Below are 15,000 nucleotides of genomic sequence, written 5' to 3'. Positions count from 1 at the left end.
TAAAGACTGAGGTCGACAGAGTTCTCTCTCAGGTCAGAGTGGCCATTAGGATGTCAACATCAGTCAGACTGAGGAGAGAGGAGGGGGAGAGGAGAGGAGAAGAGAAGACGCAGTTCGCGTACAGAGCCAATAGATCCACGGAGGACGCCGTGAATATGGCTCTGCACTACGTACTAGAACACCTAGACACTGCAGGCAACTACGCCAGGATCCTGTTCGTGGACTTTAGCTCGGCCTTCAACACGATCCTCCCACACATCCTGGAGCACCAGCTATCCCTGCTGCAGGTGCCGGTCTCCACCTGCAGGTGGATCACGGACTTCCTGACTGACAGGTCTCAGCGGGTGAAGCTGGGGAAGAGCATTTCCAGCTCCAGGTCCACCAGCACGGGCTCCCCGCAGGGCTGCGTCCTGTCTCCAGCACTGTTCTCCCTTTACACCAACAGCTGTGTCTCCCGCCACCCCTCGGTCAAGCTCCTGAAGTTTGCAGACGACACCACCCTGGTGGGCCTCATCTCCGGGGGGGACGAATCTGCCTACAGGGGTGAGATCGAGGGGCTGCAGAGCTGGTGCAGTTTAAACAATCTGGAGCTAAATGCTCTGAAAACAGTGGAGATGGTGGTGGACTTCCGAAGGAAAGCAGCCCTGCCCCCTCCCATCACGCTGGGAGGTACCCCGGTGGCCTCCGTGGAGTCATGCCGCTTTCTAGGCATGACCATCTCCCGGGACCTAAAGTGGGAGCAGAACACCGAGGCCCTCACGAAGAAGGCCCAGAAGAGGATGTTCTTCCTCCGGCAGCTGAGGAAACTCAGGCTGCCGAGGTCCATGATGGTCCAGTTTTACACGGCCATCATAGAGTCCATCCTCACCCACTCCATCATCACCTGGTTCCCTGCTGCAACGACCAAGGACAAGGCCAAGTTGCAGCGGGTGCTACGTTCAGCAGAGAGGGTGATCGGCTGTCCCTTGCCCTCCCTCAACTCCCTGCATGACACCAGGGCTCTGAGGAGGGCAAGGAAGATCATGGCAGACCCCTTCCACCCCGGCCACGGCCTCCTCACCCTGCTTCCCTCTGGAAGAAGGTTGCGGCTGCCTAAGGCACTGAAGGCCCACCACAGGCTCAGTTTCTACCCCTCAGCCGCCAGGCTGATAAATGACTCTGGCTTCCCCCTGCCCCCCACCCCCAAGTCTGCCCAGGACTGAATATGCACTGGACTCACTGTAAAAACTCTGCACTGCACTTTATACCGCACTTTATACCGCACTATCCAATGCACTGTTGTCTGTCCTGTGTTGTTGTTGTTGTGTTGTCCTGTTTTTTGACATGTGAAAAAAGTATAAACGCACTTGCTGTGGTGACGAAGCAAATTCCTATATGTGTAATGCATAGTGGCAATAAACGTTATCTGAATCTGAATCTGAAAGAGAAGAGAGGAGAGGAGAGGAGAGGAGAAGGGAGAGGAGAGGAGAAGGGAGAGGAGAGGAGAGGAGAGGAGAGGAGAGGAGAGGAGAAGGGAAAGAAGAGGAGAGGAGAGTAGATGAGAGGAGAGGAGATGGGAGGAGAGGAGAGGGGAGGGGAGGGGAGGGGACGAGAGGAGAGGAGAGGGCAGGAGAGGGGAGAGGAGGAGAGGAGATGAGGGGGGAGAGGAGAGGAGAGGGAAGGAGAGGGGAGGAGAGGGGAGGAGAGGAGAGGGGAGGGATGGAGAGGAGAGGGGAGGGATGGGGAGGAGAAGGGAGGAGGAGAGGAGGGGAGAGGAGGAGATGAGAGGAGATGAGAGGAGAGGAGGGGAGAGAAGAGCAGAAGAGAAGAGAAGAGGAGAGGAGAGAAGAGGAGGAGAGGAGAGGAGACAGGAGGGAGGTAGCCGTACACACACCCTCTGACTTCATTCTTCCCTTATCTCTGACTGGTAGTCTGGTTTCTGTCTAGATACGACTAAGCACTTATCTGAAGCATGATTTACTCCCTTGAAACACAATATGGATGTATGAAATGTAGCCTACTGTTCACACTCATGAAGAAGTTTGAACCGCCGATCTGCCGACCTTGCGATCATTAGAAGCCGGCTCTACCTCCACCAGCCTCTACCTCCACCAGCCTCTACCTCCACCAGCCTCTACCTCCTGAGCCACAGCCTCTACCTCCACCAGCCTCTACCTCCTGAGCCACAGCCTCTACCTCCACCAGCCTCTACCTCCTGAGCCACAGCCTCTACCTCCACCAGCCTCTACCTCCTGAGCCACAGCCTCTACCTCCACCAGCCTCTACCTCCACCAGCCTCTACCTCCTGAGCCACAGCCTCTACCTCCACCAGCCTCTACCTCCACCAGCCTCTACCTCCTGAGACATAGCCTCTACCTCCACCAGTCTCTACCTCCACCAGCCTCTACCTCCCCCAGCCTCTACCTCCACCAGCCTCTACCTCCTGAGCCACAGCCTCTACCTCCACCAGCCTCTACCTCCTGAGCCACAGCCTCTACCTCCCCCAGCCTCTACCTCCACCAGCCTCTACCTCCCCCAGCCTCTACCTCCACCAGCCTCTACCTCCTGAGCCACAGCCTCTACCTCCACCAGCCTCTACCTCCTGAGCCACAGCCTCTACCTCCACCAGCCTCTACCTCCACCAGCCTCTACCTCCACCAGCCTCTACCTCCTGAGCCACAGCCTCTACCTCCACCAGTCTCTGCCTCCCCCAGCCTCTACCTCCTGAGACACAGCCTCTACCTCCCCTAGCCTCTACCTCCACCAGCCTCTACCTCCTGAGCCACAGCCTCTACCTCCTGAGTCACAGCCTCTACCTCCACCAGCCTCTACCTCCTGAGTCACAGCCTCTACCTCCTGAGTCACAGCCTCTACCTCCACCAGCCTCTACCTCCTGAGTCACAGCCTCTACCTCCACCAGCCTCTACCTCCCCCAGTCTCTATCTCCACCAGCCTCTACCTCCACCAGCCTCTACCTCCACCAGCCTCTACCTCCACCAGCCTTCCCCTCACAGACGACCTCACTATCCCCCCTCCCCAAAAAAAAACAACAACTTAAAAACCCACAGTTAAAAGGTCAAAGGTCAAACAGCTCGAAATACTAAAAGAAGTTATTCTTGAACGTCGGTCCGAGCGTCAGGTAATTACCCAGGCGCCAGGCGATGGGCGAGGGCAGGTCATATGAGCGTGGGCAGAGAGAGAGGGAGAGGGAGAGAGTGGGAGAGAGAGGGCGCGGTGGTGATGCTCTTGGCCTCTGATTAGATTAGCCTCTCTCTCCCGACGCTGCGTTCGCTAACAGAGCCGGGCGGCAGGTTTTCCTTGGAAGGTAACACACTGGTACCTCAGTTCACCTCAGCTCTGAAGCTCTGAATGCTGCCCGCTGTCTCGGTGTGTACGTGTGCACGTGTGTGTGTGTGTAGGTAGGTGTGTGCGTGTGTGTGCACGTGCGTGCGTGTTCATGCAAGCGCATGTGTGTGTGCGTTCATGTGCGCCTGTGTGTGTGTGTGTGTGTGTGTGTTGACTCAGCGACCCCCACAGGGCAGAGTACCTGGCAGACACACTGGTCCTGACCTGCACCCTGACCAGGTCAAACTGCCTCAAACACCATGGACCTCCATGAACCTCACACACTCTGTCTCTGTCTCTGTCTCTGTCTGTGTCTGTCCCTCTCTCTCTCTCTCTCTGTCTGTCCCTCTCTCTCTCTCTCTGTCTGTCCCTCTCTCTCTCTCTGTCTGTCCCTCTCTCGCTCTCTCTCTCTGTCTATCCCTCTCTCTCTCTCTGTCTGTCCCTCTCTCTCTCTCTGTCTGTCCCTCTCTCTCTCTCTGTCTCTCTCTCTCTCTGTCCCTCTCTCTCTCTGTCTCTGTCTCTCTCTCTCTCTCTGTCTCTGTCTCTCTCTCTCTCTCTGTCCCTCTCTCTCTCCCTCTCTCTCTCTCTCTGTCTCTCTCGCTCTCTCTGTCTCTCTCTCTGTCTGTCCCTCTCTCTCTCTGTCTGTCCCTCTCTCTCTGTCCCTCTCTTTCTCTCTGTCCCTTTCTCTCTCTCTCTGTCCCTCTCTCTCTCTGTCCCTCTCTCTCTCTCTCTGTCCCTCTCTCTCTCTCTGTCCCTCTCTCTCTCTCTGTCCCTTTCTCTCTCTCTGTCCCTCTCTCTCTCTCTCTGTCTCTCTCTCTCTCTGTCCCTCTCTCTCTCTGTCTCTGTCTCTCTCTCTGTCTCTGTCTCTCTCTCTCTCTCTGTCCCTCTCTCTCTCTCTCTGTCTCTCTCTCTCTCTCTGTCTCTCTCTCTCTGTCTGTCCCTCTCTCTCTCTGTCTGTCCCTCTCTCTCTGTCCCTCTCTTTCTCTCTGTCCCTTTCTCTCTCTCTCTGTCCCTCTCTCTCTCTCTGTCTCTCTCTCTCTCTCTGTCCCTCTCTCTCTCTGTCTCTCTCTCTCTCTGTCCCTCTCTCTCTCCCTCTCTCTCTCTCTGTCTCTCTCTCTCTCTGTCTGTCCCTCTCTCTCTCTGTCCCTCTCTCTCTCTCTCTCTGTCTGTCCCTCTCTCTCTCTCTGTCCCTCTCTCTCTCTCTCTCTCTCTCTCTCTCTCTCAGCTGTGGTCTTATCTCTGTGTCTACACAGTTGACTGAAGGAGCCTCGAGAGAGTGTTGTTGTGGAATGCAGGCAGACCTCTTCACAGTGATAGGTTAATGACACCATCCAGATACAGACACAGTGATAGGTTAATGATCCAGATGGTAAAGATACTATCTTTATACAGATACAGACACAGTGATAGGTTAATGATCCAGATACAGACACAGTGATAGGTTAATGATCCAGATACAGACACAGTGATAGGTGAATGATCCAGATAGAGAGGTAAAGATACTATCTTTATACAGATAAAGATACAAATACTTAACAGTTTAACCCCCTGTGATGGTACTGCATTTGTTGTTAGGCCAAACATGGTGTCATGATGGCTTGTCTCTCTCTCTCTCTCTCTCTCTCTCTCTCTCTCTCTCTCTCTCTCTCTCTCTCTCTCTCTCTCTCTCTCACTACTCTTCCCCATTTCCTTCTCTCTCTCTCTCTCTCTCTCTCTCTCTCTCTCCCTCACTCTCTGTCACTACTCTTCCCCCTTTCCTTCTCTCTCTCACTCCTTCTCTCTCTCTCTCTCTTTCTCTCTCTCTCTCTCTAGATTCCAACCTCAGACACAGTGGTACGTCCACTCCCACGCAGCACAGCGGCAACGCAGTCCTGTCGCATCGTTTTAATTCTAGCGTCACGGTTAGGTGAGGACAGCGTCGGTGCGTGGGGGGGGGGGGCGGGGGGGCCTCACTCGGGACAAACGTTGGCCGACACTCCCTGTCCCGTCCCCTGGTTGTCATAATAGGGGCGCTGACAGGCCGCTCCATACCAGAGGAGCTGCTCTAACGTCAACACAGCTTATGTAACCGCCTGGACCTGGCACGGCGCCCAAATATGTCCATCCCTGCTTCTCCCAGACCCCCAACGCAACACACACACACACATACACACAGATACATACACACACACACATACACACAGATACACACACACACACACACACACACACACACACCTCTCCCAGAGCCTGGAGGCTAAGAATAAATCCTTCTACATTCCTTCTTCTAGCATTGTGACTGTGAATGACCCCTGGTCCTAAACCTGGTCCTAACCCTGGTCCTAACCCTGGTCTAACCCTGGTCTAACCCTGGTCTAACCCTGGTCCTAACCCTGGTCCTAACCCTGGTCCTAACCCTGGTCCTAACCCTGGTCTAACCCTGGTCCAAGCATAGATTTGTTTGTTTTTATGATGACTGATGTATAGATGATTCACTTACTTTAGACAAATGAACTTGACAAATGTCAAAAATGTCAAAAGTAAGCCTCCCTTTCCGCCTCCCTGCCAAAACCGAAAGGCCCGCGAGTTTTACGACTTCATTGTGTTAGCCTGTCTTTGAGGCTTTTGATTGACAGTTAAATAAATACAATCAATCAATCAAACTATCAGTTCATGCCTAATAGAAGGAGGAGGAGGAGGAATTACTGTGACGACTTCTGTAAGCACGAAGGAATGAAAGAACACATAATCAACGTCAAACTAAATGTCACGGCCGTTTCGACATAGGGGGGCGTAGCGAGTGACAGGGTATTTCCGGGTGAAATGTTATGTAAGGTGTTTTTCCTCGTCAATGGGGTTAGGGGAAACAGGGAGACAACAACCCTCTATAGTAACCCCCAGAGAGAGGCTCTGTTGAGGCTCTAATCTCTCTAGGAAATACCAGAGCCCCCCCCCCCCCCCCCCCCCCGCGCGCGCTCGCTAGCTAGGGCTTGAGACCAGCCACGCTTGCACTCTCTACTAAGTCAACACGCTGTAGGATGTGTGATTGTCTGGTGTAGGTTTCTCCTTGTGCTAAACTCATTCTGGTGCCCAGAGGGAACAACGTCACCCCGAACTGTCAACATTGGAGAGGGGCAAAGGGTGACTTCACTCCCCAAAAATGCATACATTATACAAAGTTCAAAAGTTTGTAATTCTTTGGCAGTTAGTGAGTTAAAGCCAGGCAATGATGTCATAATCCTATATAAACCATGAGCAAGAATAAGGACTAAGAACACAGTTCACAGAAGTGTTGTCGTACGCTAGCAGAAACTGTTTGAGCTCCAACTGCCGTCAGCCCAAACGGTACCGTAGCCTCGGGCCTAGAACCCAGAGACAAGCTGCCAGGCTCCTAGAACCCAGAGGAGGTGGAACAGACAAGCTGCCAGGCTCCTCGAACCCAGAGGATGTGGAACAGACAAGCTGCCAGGCTCCTCGAACCCAGAGGATGTGGAACAGACAAGCTGCCAGGCTCCTCGAACCCAGAGGATGTGGAACAGACAAGCTGCCAGGCTCCTCGAACCCAGAGGATGTGGAACAGACAAGCTGCCAGGCTCCTCGAACCCAGAGGATGTGGAACAGACAAGCTGCCAGGCTCCTCGAACCCAGAGGAGGTGGAACAGACAAGCTGCCAGGCTCCTCGAACCCAGAGGATGTGGAACAGACAAGCTGCCAGGCTCCTCGAACCCAGAGGATGTGGAACAGACAAGCTGCCAGGCTCCTCGAACCCAGAGGATGTGGAACAGACAAGCTGCCAGGCTCCTCGAACCCAGAGGATGTGGAACAGACAAGCTGCCAGGCTCCTCGAACCCAGAGGATGTGGAACAGACAAGCTGCCAGGCTCCTCGAACCCAGAGGATGTGGAACAGACAAGCTGCCAGGCTCCTCGAACCCAGAGGATGTGGAACAGACAAGCTGCCAGGCTCCTCGAACCCAGAGGATGTGGAACAGACAAGCTGCCAGGCTCCTCGAACCCAGAGGATGTGGAACAGACAAGCTGCCAGGCTCCTCGAACCCAGAGGATGTGGAACAGACAAGCTGCCAGGCTCCTCGAACCCAGAGGAGGTGGAACAGACAAGCTGCCAGGCTCCTCGAACCCAGAGGATGTGGAACAGACAAGCTGCCAGGCTCCTCGAACCCAGAGGATGTGGAACAGACAAGCTGCCAGGCTCCTCGAACCCAGAGGATGTGGAACAGACAAGCTGCCAGGCTCCTCGAACCCAGAGGATGTGGAACAGACAAGCTGCCAGGCTCCTCGAACCCAGAGGATGTGGAACAGACAAGCTGCCAGGCTCCTCGAACCCAGAGGATGTGGAACAGACAAGCTGCCAGGCTCCTCGAACCCAGAGGATGTGGAACAGACAAGCTGCCAGGCTCCTCGAACCCAGAGGATGTGGAACAGACAAGCTGCCAGGCTCCTCGAACCCAGAGGATGTGGAACAGACAAGCTGCCAGGCTCCTCGAACCCAGAGGATGTGGAACAGACAAGCTGCCAGGCTCCTCGAACCCAGAGGATGTGGAACAGACAAGCTGCCAGGCTCCTCGAACCCAGAGGATGTGGAACAGACAAGCTGCCAGGCTCCTCGAACCCAGAGGATGTGGAACAGACAAGCTGCCAGGCTCCTCGAACCCAGAGGAGGTGGAACAGACAAGCTGCCAGGCTCCTCGAACCCAGAGGATGTGGAACAGACAAGCTGCCAGGCTCCTCGAACCCAGAGGATGTGGAACAGACAAGCTGCCAGGCTCCTCGAACCCAGAGGATGTGGAACAGACAAGCTGCCAGGCTCCTCGAACCCAGAGGATGTGGAACAGACAAGCTGCCAGGCTCCTCGAACCCAGAGGATGTGGAACAGACAAGCTGCCAGGCTCCTCGAACCCAGAGGATGTGGAACAGACAAGCTGCCAGGCTCCTCGAACCCAGAGGATGTGGAACAGACAAGCTGCCAGGCTCCTCGAACCCAGAGGATGTGGAACAGACAAGCTGCCAGGCTCCTCGAACCCAGAGGATGTGGAACAGACAAGCTGCCAGGCTCCTCGAACCCAGAGGATGTGGAACAGACAAGCTGCCAGGCTCCTCGAACCCAGAGGATGTGGAACAGACAAGCTGCCAGGCTCCTCGAACCCAGAGGATGTGGAACAGACAAGCTGCCAGGCTCCTCGAACCCAGAGGATGTGGAACAGACAAGCTGCCAGGCTCCTCGAACCCAGAGGAGGTGGAACAGACAAGCTGCCAGACTCCTCGAACCCAGAGGATGTGGAACAGACAAGCTGCCAGGCTCCTCGAACCCAGAGGATGTGGAACAGACAAGCTGCCAGGCTCCTCGAACCCAGAGGAGGTGGAACAGACAAGCTGCCAGGCTCCTCGAACCCAGAGGAGGTGGAACAGACAAGCTGCCAGGCTCCTCGAACCCAGAGGATGTGGAACAGACAAGCTGCCAGGCTCCTCGAACCCAGAGGATGTGGAACAGACAAGCTGCCAGGCTCCTCGAACCCAGAGGATGTGGAACAGACAAGCTGCCAGGCTCCTCGAACCCAGAGGAGGTGGAACAGACAAGCTGCCAGGCTCCTCGAACCCAGAGGATGTGGAACAGACAAGCTGCCAGGCTCCTCGAACCCAGAGGATGTGGAACAGACAAGCTGCCAGGCTCCTCGAACCCAGAGGATGTGGAACAGACAAGCTGCCAGGCTCCTCGAACCCAGAGGAGGTGGAACAGACAAGCTGCCAGGCTCCTCGAACCCAGAGGAGGTGGAACAGACAAGCTGCCAGGCTCCTCGAACCCAGAGGAGGTGGAACAGACAAGCTGCCAGGCTCCTCGAACCCAGAGGATGTGGAACAGACAAGCTGCCAGGCTCCTCGAACCCAGAGGATGTGGAACAGACAAGCTGCCAGGCTCCTCGAACCCAGAGGATGTGGAACAGACAAGCTGCCAGGCTCCTCGAACCCAGAGGAGGTGGAACAGACAAGCTGCCAGGCTCCTCGAACCCAGAGGATGTGGAACAGACAAGCTGCCAGGCTCCTCGAACCCAGAGGAGGTGGAACAGACAAGCTGCCAGGCTCCTCGAACCCAGAGGATGTGGAACAGACAAGCTGCCAGGCTCCTCGAACCCAGAGGAGGTGGAACAGACAAGCTGCCAGGCTCCTGGGGAAACGCACTGGAAGGAAACAAAAGACTGTCTCCCCCAAACCATTGTCACTGCAAAAATACTCTATATGACTACCTGCACACTACCTGATTACTGGAACACTACATGACTACTACCTAACTTCCTGTACTGTATCTGGATCATACTGCATACTGTATGATATTGCATTTCATCTCATTGTAACCTGCACAGCATTTTGCACGACTGTTCTACTGCAGTACGACTGGTCCCGCTGTAGTACATTTATATTTACATTTACATTTACAGCTCGCATCAGATTCAAGACCCTGGTGCTTGCATACCAGGCAGCTAAAGGGACAGCCCCTGCCTACCTGAAGGAAATGGTAACCCCCCAAACCCCTGCCCGCTCACTCCGCTCCTCCACCTCGGCTGGCCGACTGGCCCCACCTCCTCTACACAGCAGTCGGGCTGCCCGATCACGTCTCTTCACAACACTGGCTCCCCGCTGGTGGAATGAGCTCCCCACGGCTGTCAGAACGGCAGAGTCACTACCCATCTTCCGTCGTAGACTGAAGACCCATCTCTTCAGGTTACATCTTAACTGCTCCTCCTGAGACATCTTCTGACCCTCACCACTACGTCTCCTAAAGACACCCGCTTTCCCCTCTACTGTGTCCCTAAGAACTTCTATTGCCCCCCTTGTACTGTTTCTCAGTTTCTCCAGTAAAAAAAAAAAAAAAGTAAATAAAAAAAAAAAGTTTAGAAGAAGGTGATAGGGGGAAGGTTTTTCCTTCTATCAGTGGGCCCCGGGCCCCGCGGTGGTTTTTCCTTCTATCGGGCCCCGGGCCCGAGCTAGAGTACTCTTCCTGCAACAAATGGTGCATTGCTGATTCACATGCTTAGTATTCAAATGTATTGATTGTAAGTCGCTTTGGAATAAGGCGTCTGCTAAATGCCAAAAATGTAAAAAATGTAGTACAACTACCATCACTACTGTTCTACTGCAGTACGACTGGTCCCTCTGTAGTACAACTACCATCACTTTATCACTCTATGACCTTATTCTACTTTATTAGGACTTACCTTACTTATTTTACTTTATTCTATTATTGTTGATTATTTTGTATCCTGCTGCCAATGTCAATGTCAAAGAACCTGAGCCTAAACGCCATGGGCGCGGCGCTGTGGCGCAGGAGGTAGAGCTGACGTCTAATGATCGCAAGGTTGGCAGATCGGCGGTTCGAGCCCCGGCTGGCCACATGTCGAAGTGTCCTTGGGCAAGACACTGAACCCCAAATTGCTCCCAGTGAACGGACCGGCGCGCCAGACGTCTGCAAGGCATGTCCACGCGCAGCTCCGATGTTGTGACGGCGCGTACCGGTGTCACGCAAAACACGGCTCGGCGTGAAATTGTTTCACATCGACATGCATATAATGTGACACCAGTGAAACTGAAAGCTCTGCGTGTTGTCGTTGTGGCCGCCCGGGCGGGTAGTTCCAACCATGGAGTCAACGACACCAACAAGTGACTCAACGTCTGAGGAGAAACTGAGTGAAGAGGTCAGAAGATTCCGGACATCCGTACGTCTCATATCTTGCACCAGCTGACAGAACTCCCCTTCCATATCCCTCGCTTCATGAAGTGGCCTCACACACCACCTCACACACCACCTCCGCCAGGTGTTTCATCTCAAAACAGCCTGGAGAGAGAGAAGCTCTTCTTCCTCACCCGTAGACGACGCCGTGTCTGTTGATATGTTCAACTTCCGTCAGGGAATGACAACAGCGCACACAGGATTGTGGGAAATGTAGTAAACCGGCATGAGAAATGTAGGAAATTGGTACGCGGTGGTACGCTCGACCATGAAACCTCAAACGACTGTGGACATGCCGCTCACAGTACGCCCCGATGATGTGAGCAGCGCCTTACGAATTGTACTCTTGTGTACCTGTACACTGGAGGTCATAAAAGCCATTCTGATTCAGATTCTGATAGCTAGCTCCAGCTCCTGTGCATGTGTTTATGGTTACAACGTCATAATGACATCGCTCTTGTGTTTTTAGGCCATGGGAAATTAGTCAGTGTCCAAACAACCCAAAGCGGAACCCACACAGACAACATCTTCTATCCTGTTATTGTGTTCTGTGTTCACGAGCTCAGGCCACGTCCATTCCACTTCTGATACGTGATTAATTTAACTACAGGACCTTTTATTGGACGCAGGCTTTGGGTGAGGTAGCCTTGACTGGAGGTAGTGATGACAACCAGCCTGTGGTCACAAACCCTTCATGATGGCCGGGCCCATGCCCCCGTTTGATTGGCTGACCCCCCTCCCCTGTCCCTGTTATGTACTCTTCTCCTTGTAGGCTTTCTGTCTCTGGACGTTCTGGAATGTTCTTCCAAGAAGTCTCCTCTGTCGAAGCCTCTGCATTTTCAACGTGGAAGCGTGCTTGCAATGTGGTAATGGTGTAGAGTAGAGCTCTCTAGTAAATTCAGCGGTTGTTTGGAAGTGTGTGTGTGGGGGGGGGGGTTTCTAAGCAGACAGGCAGGGTGCCACGCTGAGGCCCCATGCACGTGCAACAGACGCTGGTTGCAGCTGCGGACAACCTTCTCTTCAACAACCCCCGACAAGTCACCTACTCACAGGGGACACGGCTCTGTGGCTGCACATGTGCTCTAAGAACGCAGGCACACGCATCAGTGGACACACACACACACACACACACACAGACAGACACAGACAGACACAGACACAGACACACACACACACACAAAACACACACCTACACAGACACACACAGACACACAAAACACACACACACACACACACACACACACACACACACAGACACAGACAGACACACACACAGCCACACACACACACGTCCCCTCTGTGTGGGGTGTATGAAACTTAGCACTGCATTTGAATCAGTCTTGTAATTTGATTAGTTGGTTTACCTGTTTACCAGTTGATTGACGTGTTTAAATGGGGGGCAGCTTCATTTGGGACTGGGGGGGGCGGGGGGGGGGTACCTCTTACGTGACAAACAGCACAGACCTATATATGAACAGTCCCTTTTAGTATGGACAGGACCTGGTTAGGTAATGTGAGCAGCAGCAGCACCTTGCTAGGCGGCAGAGAGGGGGTGGGAGGAGAGGGGGGTGGGGAGGAGAGGGGGGTGGGGAGGAGAGGGGGGTGGGAGGAGAGGGGGGTGGGAGGAGAGGGGGGTGGGGGGAGAGGGGGGTGGGGAGGAGAGGGGGGTGGGGAGGAGAGGGGGGGTGGGGAGGAGAGGGGGGTGGGGAGGAGAGGGGGGTGGGAGGAGAGGGGGGTGGGGAGGAGAGGGGGGTGGGGAGGAGAGGGGGGTGGGGAGGAGAGGGGGGTGGGGAGGAGAGGGGGGTGGGGAGGAGAGGGGGGTGGGAGGAGAGGGGGGTGGGGAGGAGAGGGGGGTGGGGGAGGAGAGGGGGGTGGGAGGAGAGGGGGGTGGGGAGGAGAGGGGGGTGGGTGGGGAGGAGAGGGGGGTGGGGAGGAGAGGGGGGTGGGGAGGAGAGGGGGGTGGGGAGGAGAGGGGGGGGTGGGGAGGAGGAGGGGGGTGGGGAGGAGAGGGGGGTGGGAGGAGAGGGGGGTGGGAGGAGAGGGGGGGTGGAGAGAGAGGGGGGTGGGGAGGAGAGGGGGGGTGGGGAGGAGAGGGGGGTGGGAGGAGAGGGGGGTGGGGAGGAGAGGGGGGTGGGGAGGAGAGGGGGGTGGGAGGAGAGGGGGGTGGGAGGAGAGGGGGGTGGGAGGAGTGGTCAGTGGATTGTAAACATAAACATATCCACAGTGATTTTCCCAGAAACAGCCTGAATGCTGGATTCATGGCCCCACGGCGGTGGCCCTCAGGAGTTTTCCACTAGCGACACGCCGTCCTCAACCCAACCTGAGCTAAATCCAGCTATTCATGCTACGCCGACACACAAACACGGCTTTGTTTTCGACCGCAGCGCGGTCCACTGTGTTTGGTCTGACTTTCTTTCACACACTTTCTTCGGAAACCTCCTCTTAAACGTGTAAATGCGAAATGTGTGAAAAAGATCCGCAGTGCTCCCCACTCTCTGGAAAAATAGGATTATGTAACGCACGCCCCAGCCAGATGGAGAAACCTGCTCCACCGCCACCTCGTTTAGTTTAAGGGGGGGGGGGGAACGTCTGTGGCCAAAGATTTTGGAAACTTTTTGGAGACTTATTAGTGTATCTTGGTCACACTTTACATGAAGTTGCCCCTACAACTGTGAAGTGGGGAGGCTGTGGCGCAGGAGGTAGAGGCGGCGTCTAACTATCGCGAGGTCGGCAGATCGGTGGTTCGAACCCCGGCAAGCCACATATCGAGGTGTCCTCGGGCAAGACACTTTGACACCCCAAATTGCTCCCAATGAGCGGGCCGGCGCCTTGCATGGTAGCTTGCTGCCATTGGTGTGTGAATGTGTTGTGTGTGTTGTGTTGTGTGTCCTGACTGTGTTGTGTGACTGTGTTGTGTGTTGTGTGTCCTGACTGTGTTGTGTTGTGTGTTGTGTGTCCTGACGGTGTTGTGTTGTGTTGTGTTGTGTTGTGTGTGTTGTGTTGTGTGTTGTGTTGTGTTGTGTGTTGTGTTGTGTATTGTGTTGTGTTGTGTGTTTTGTTGTGTTGTGTGTTGTGTTGTGTTGTGTTGTGTGTTGTGTTGTGTTGTGTTGTGTTGTGTGTTGTGTTGTGTTGTGTTGTGTGTTGTGTTGTGTGTCCTGACTGTGTTGTGTTATGTTGTGTGTTGTGTTGTGTTGTGTGTCCTGACTGTGTTGTGTCCTGACTATGTTGTGTGTTGTGTTGTGTTGTGTTGTGTTGTGTTGTGTGTCCTGACTGTGTTGTGTTGTGTTGTGTGTTGTGTTGTGTTGTGTGTCCTGACGGTGTTGTGTTGTGTGTCCTGACTGTGTTGTGTTGTGTGTTGTGTGTTGTGTTGTGTTGTGTGTTGTGTTGTGTGTTATGTTGTGTGTTGTGTTGTGTGTCCTGACGGTGTTGTGTTGTGTGTCCTGACGGTGTTGTGTTGTGTTGTGTATCCTGACTGTGTTGTGTGTCCTGACGGTGTTGTGTTGTGTTGTGTGTCCTGACGGTGTTGTGTTGTGTTGTGTGTCCTGACGGTGTTGTGTTGTGTTGTGTGTCCTGCAGACCCGTAAGCTGACCAAGGCAGAGCGGCAGAGGTTCAGTGAGGAGGTGGAGATGCTGAAGGGGCTGCAGCACCCCAACATCGTCCGCTTCTACGACTCCTGGAAGTCCACGTCCACGGGCCAGAAGTGCATCCTGCTGGTCACCGAGCTCATGACCTCCGGCACGCTGAAGACGTGAGTCTCTCCTCCTTCACCCTGTCCTCCTCCTTCACCCTGTCCTCCTCCTCCTTCACCCTGTCCTCCTCCTTCACCCTGTCCTCCTCCTCCTCCACCCTGTCCTCCTCCTCCTTCACCCTGTCTTCCTCCTCCCTCACCCTGTCCTCCTCCTCCTTCACCCTGTCCTCCTCCTTCACCCTGTCCTCCTCCTCCTCCACCCTGTCCTC

At 54.6% G+C, this 15,000-nt stretch overlaps 1 pseudogene across 1 annotated transcript in view; it reads left to right on the top strand.

The window, feature by feature from the left end:
• Positions 1 to 15,000, top strand: part of LOC308168073 (serine/threonine-protein kinase WNK4-like) — a 74,416-nt pseudogene that overhangs the window by 16,738 nt on the left and 42,678 nt on the right. The window contains exon 2 of the transcript in view: positions 14,619 to 14,791. The product of the transcript in view is annotated as a serine/threonine-protein kinase WNK4-like (transcript). The remainder of the gene's footprint in view (positions 1 to 14,618; positions 14,792 to 15,000) is intronic.

This window comes from Nansenia antarctica, assembly GCF_963989245.1.
Source record: "Nansenia antarctica genome assembly, chromosome: 11".
Classification (NCBI taxonomy): domain Eukaryota; kingdom Metazoa; phylum Chordata; class Actinopteri; order Argentiniformes; family Microstomatidae; genus Nansenia; species Nansenia antarctica.
The sequence above is the reverse complement of the archived record's forward strand: the minus strand, read 5'-3'. Positions and strand labels throughout refer to the sequence as shown.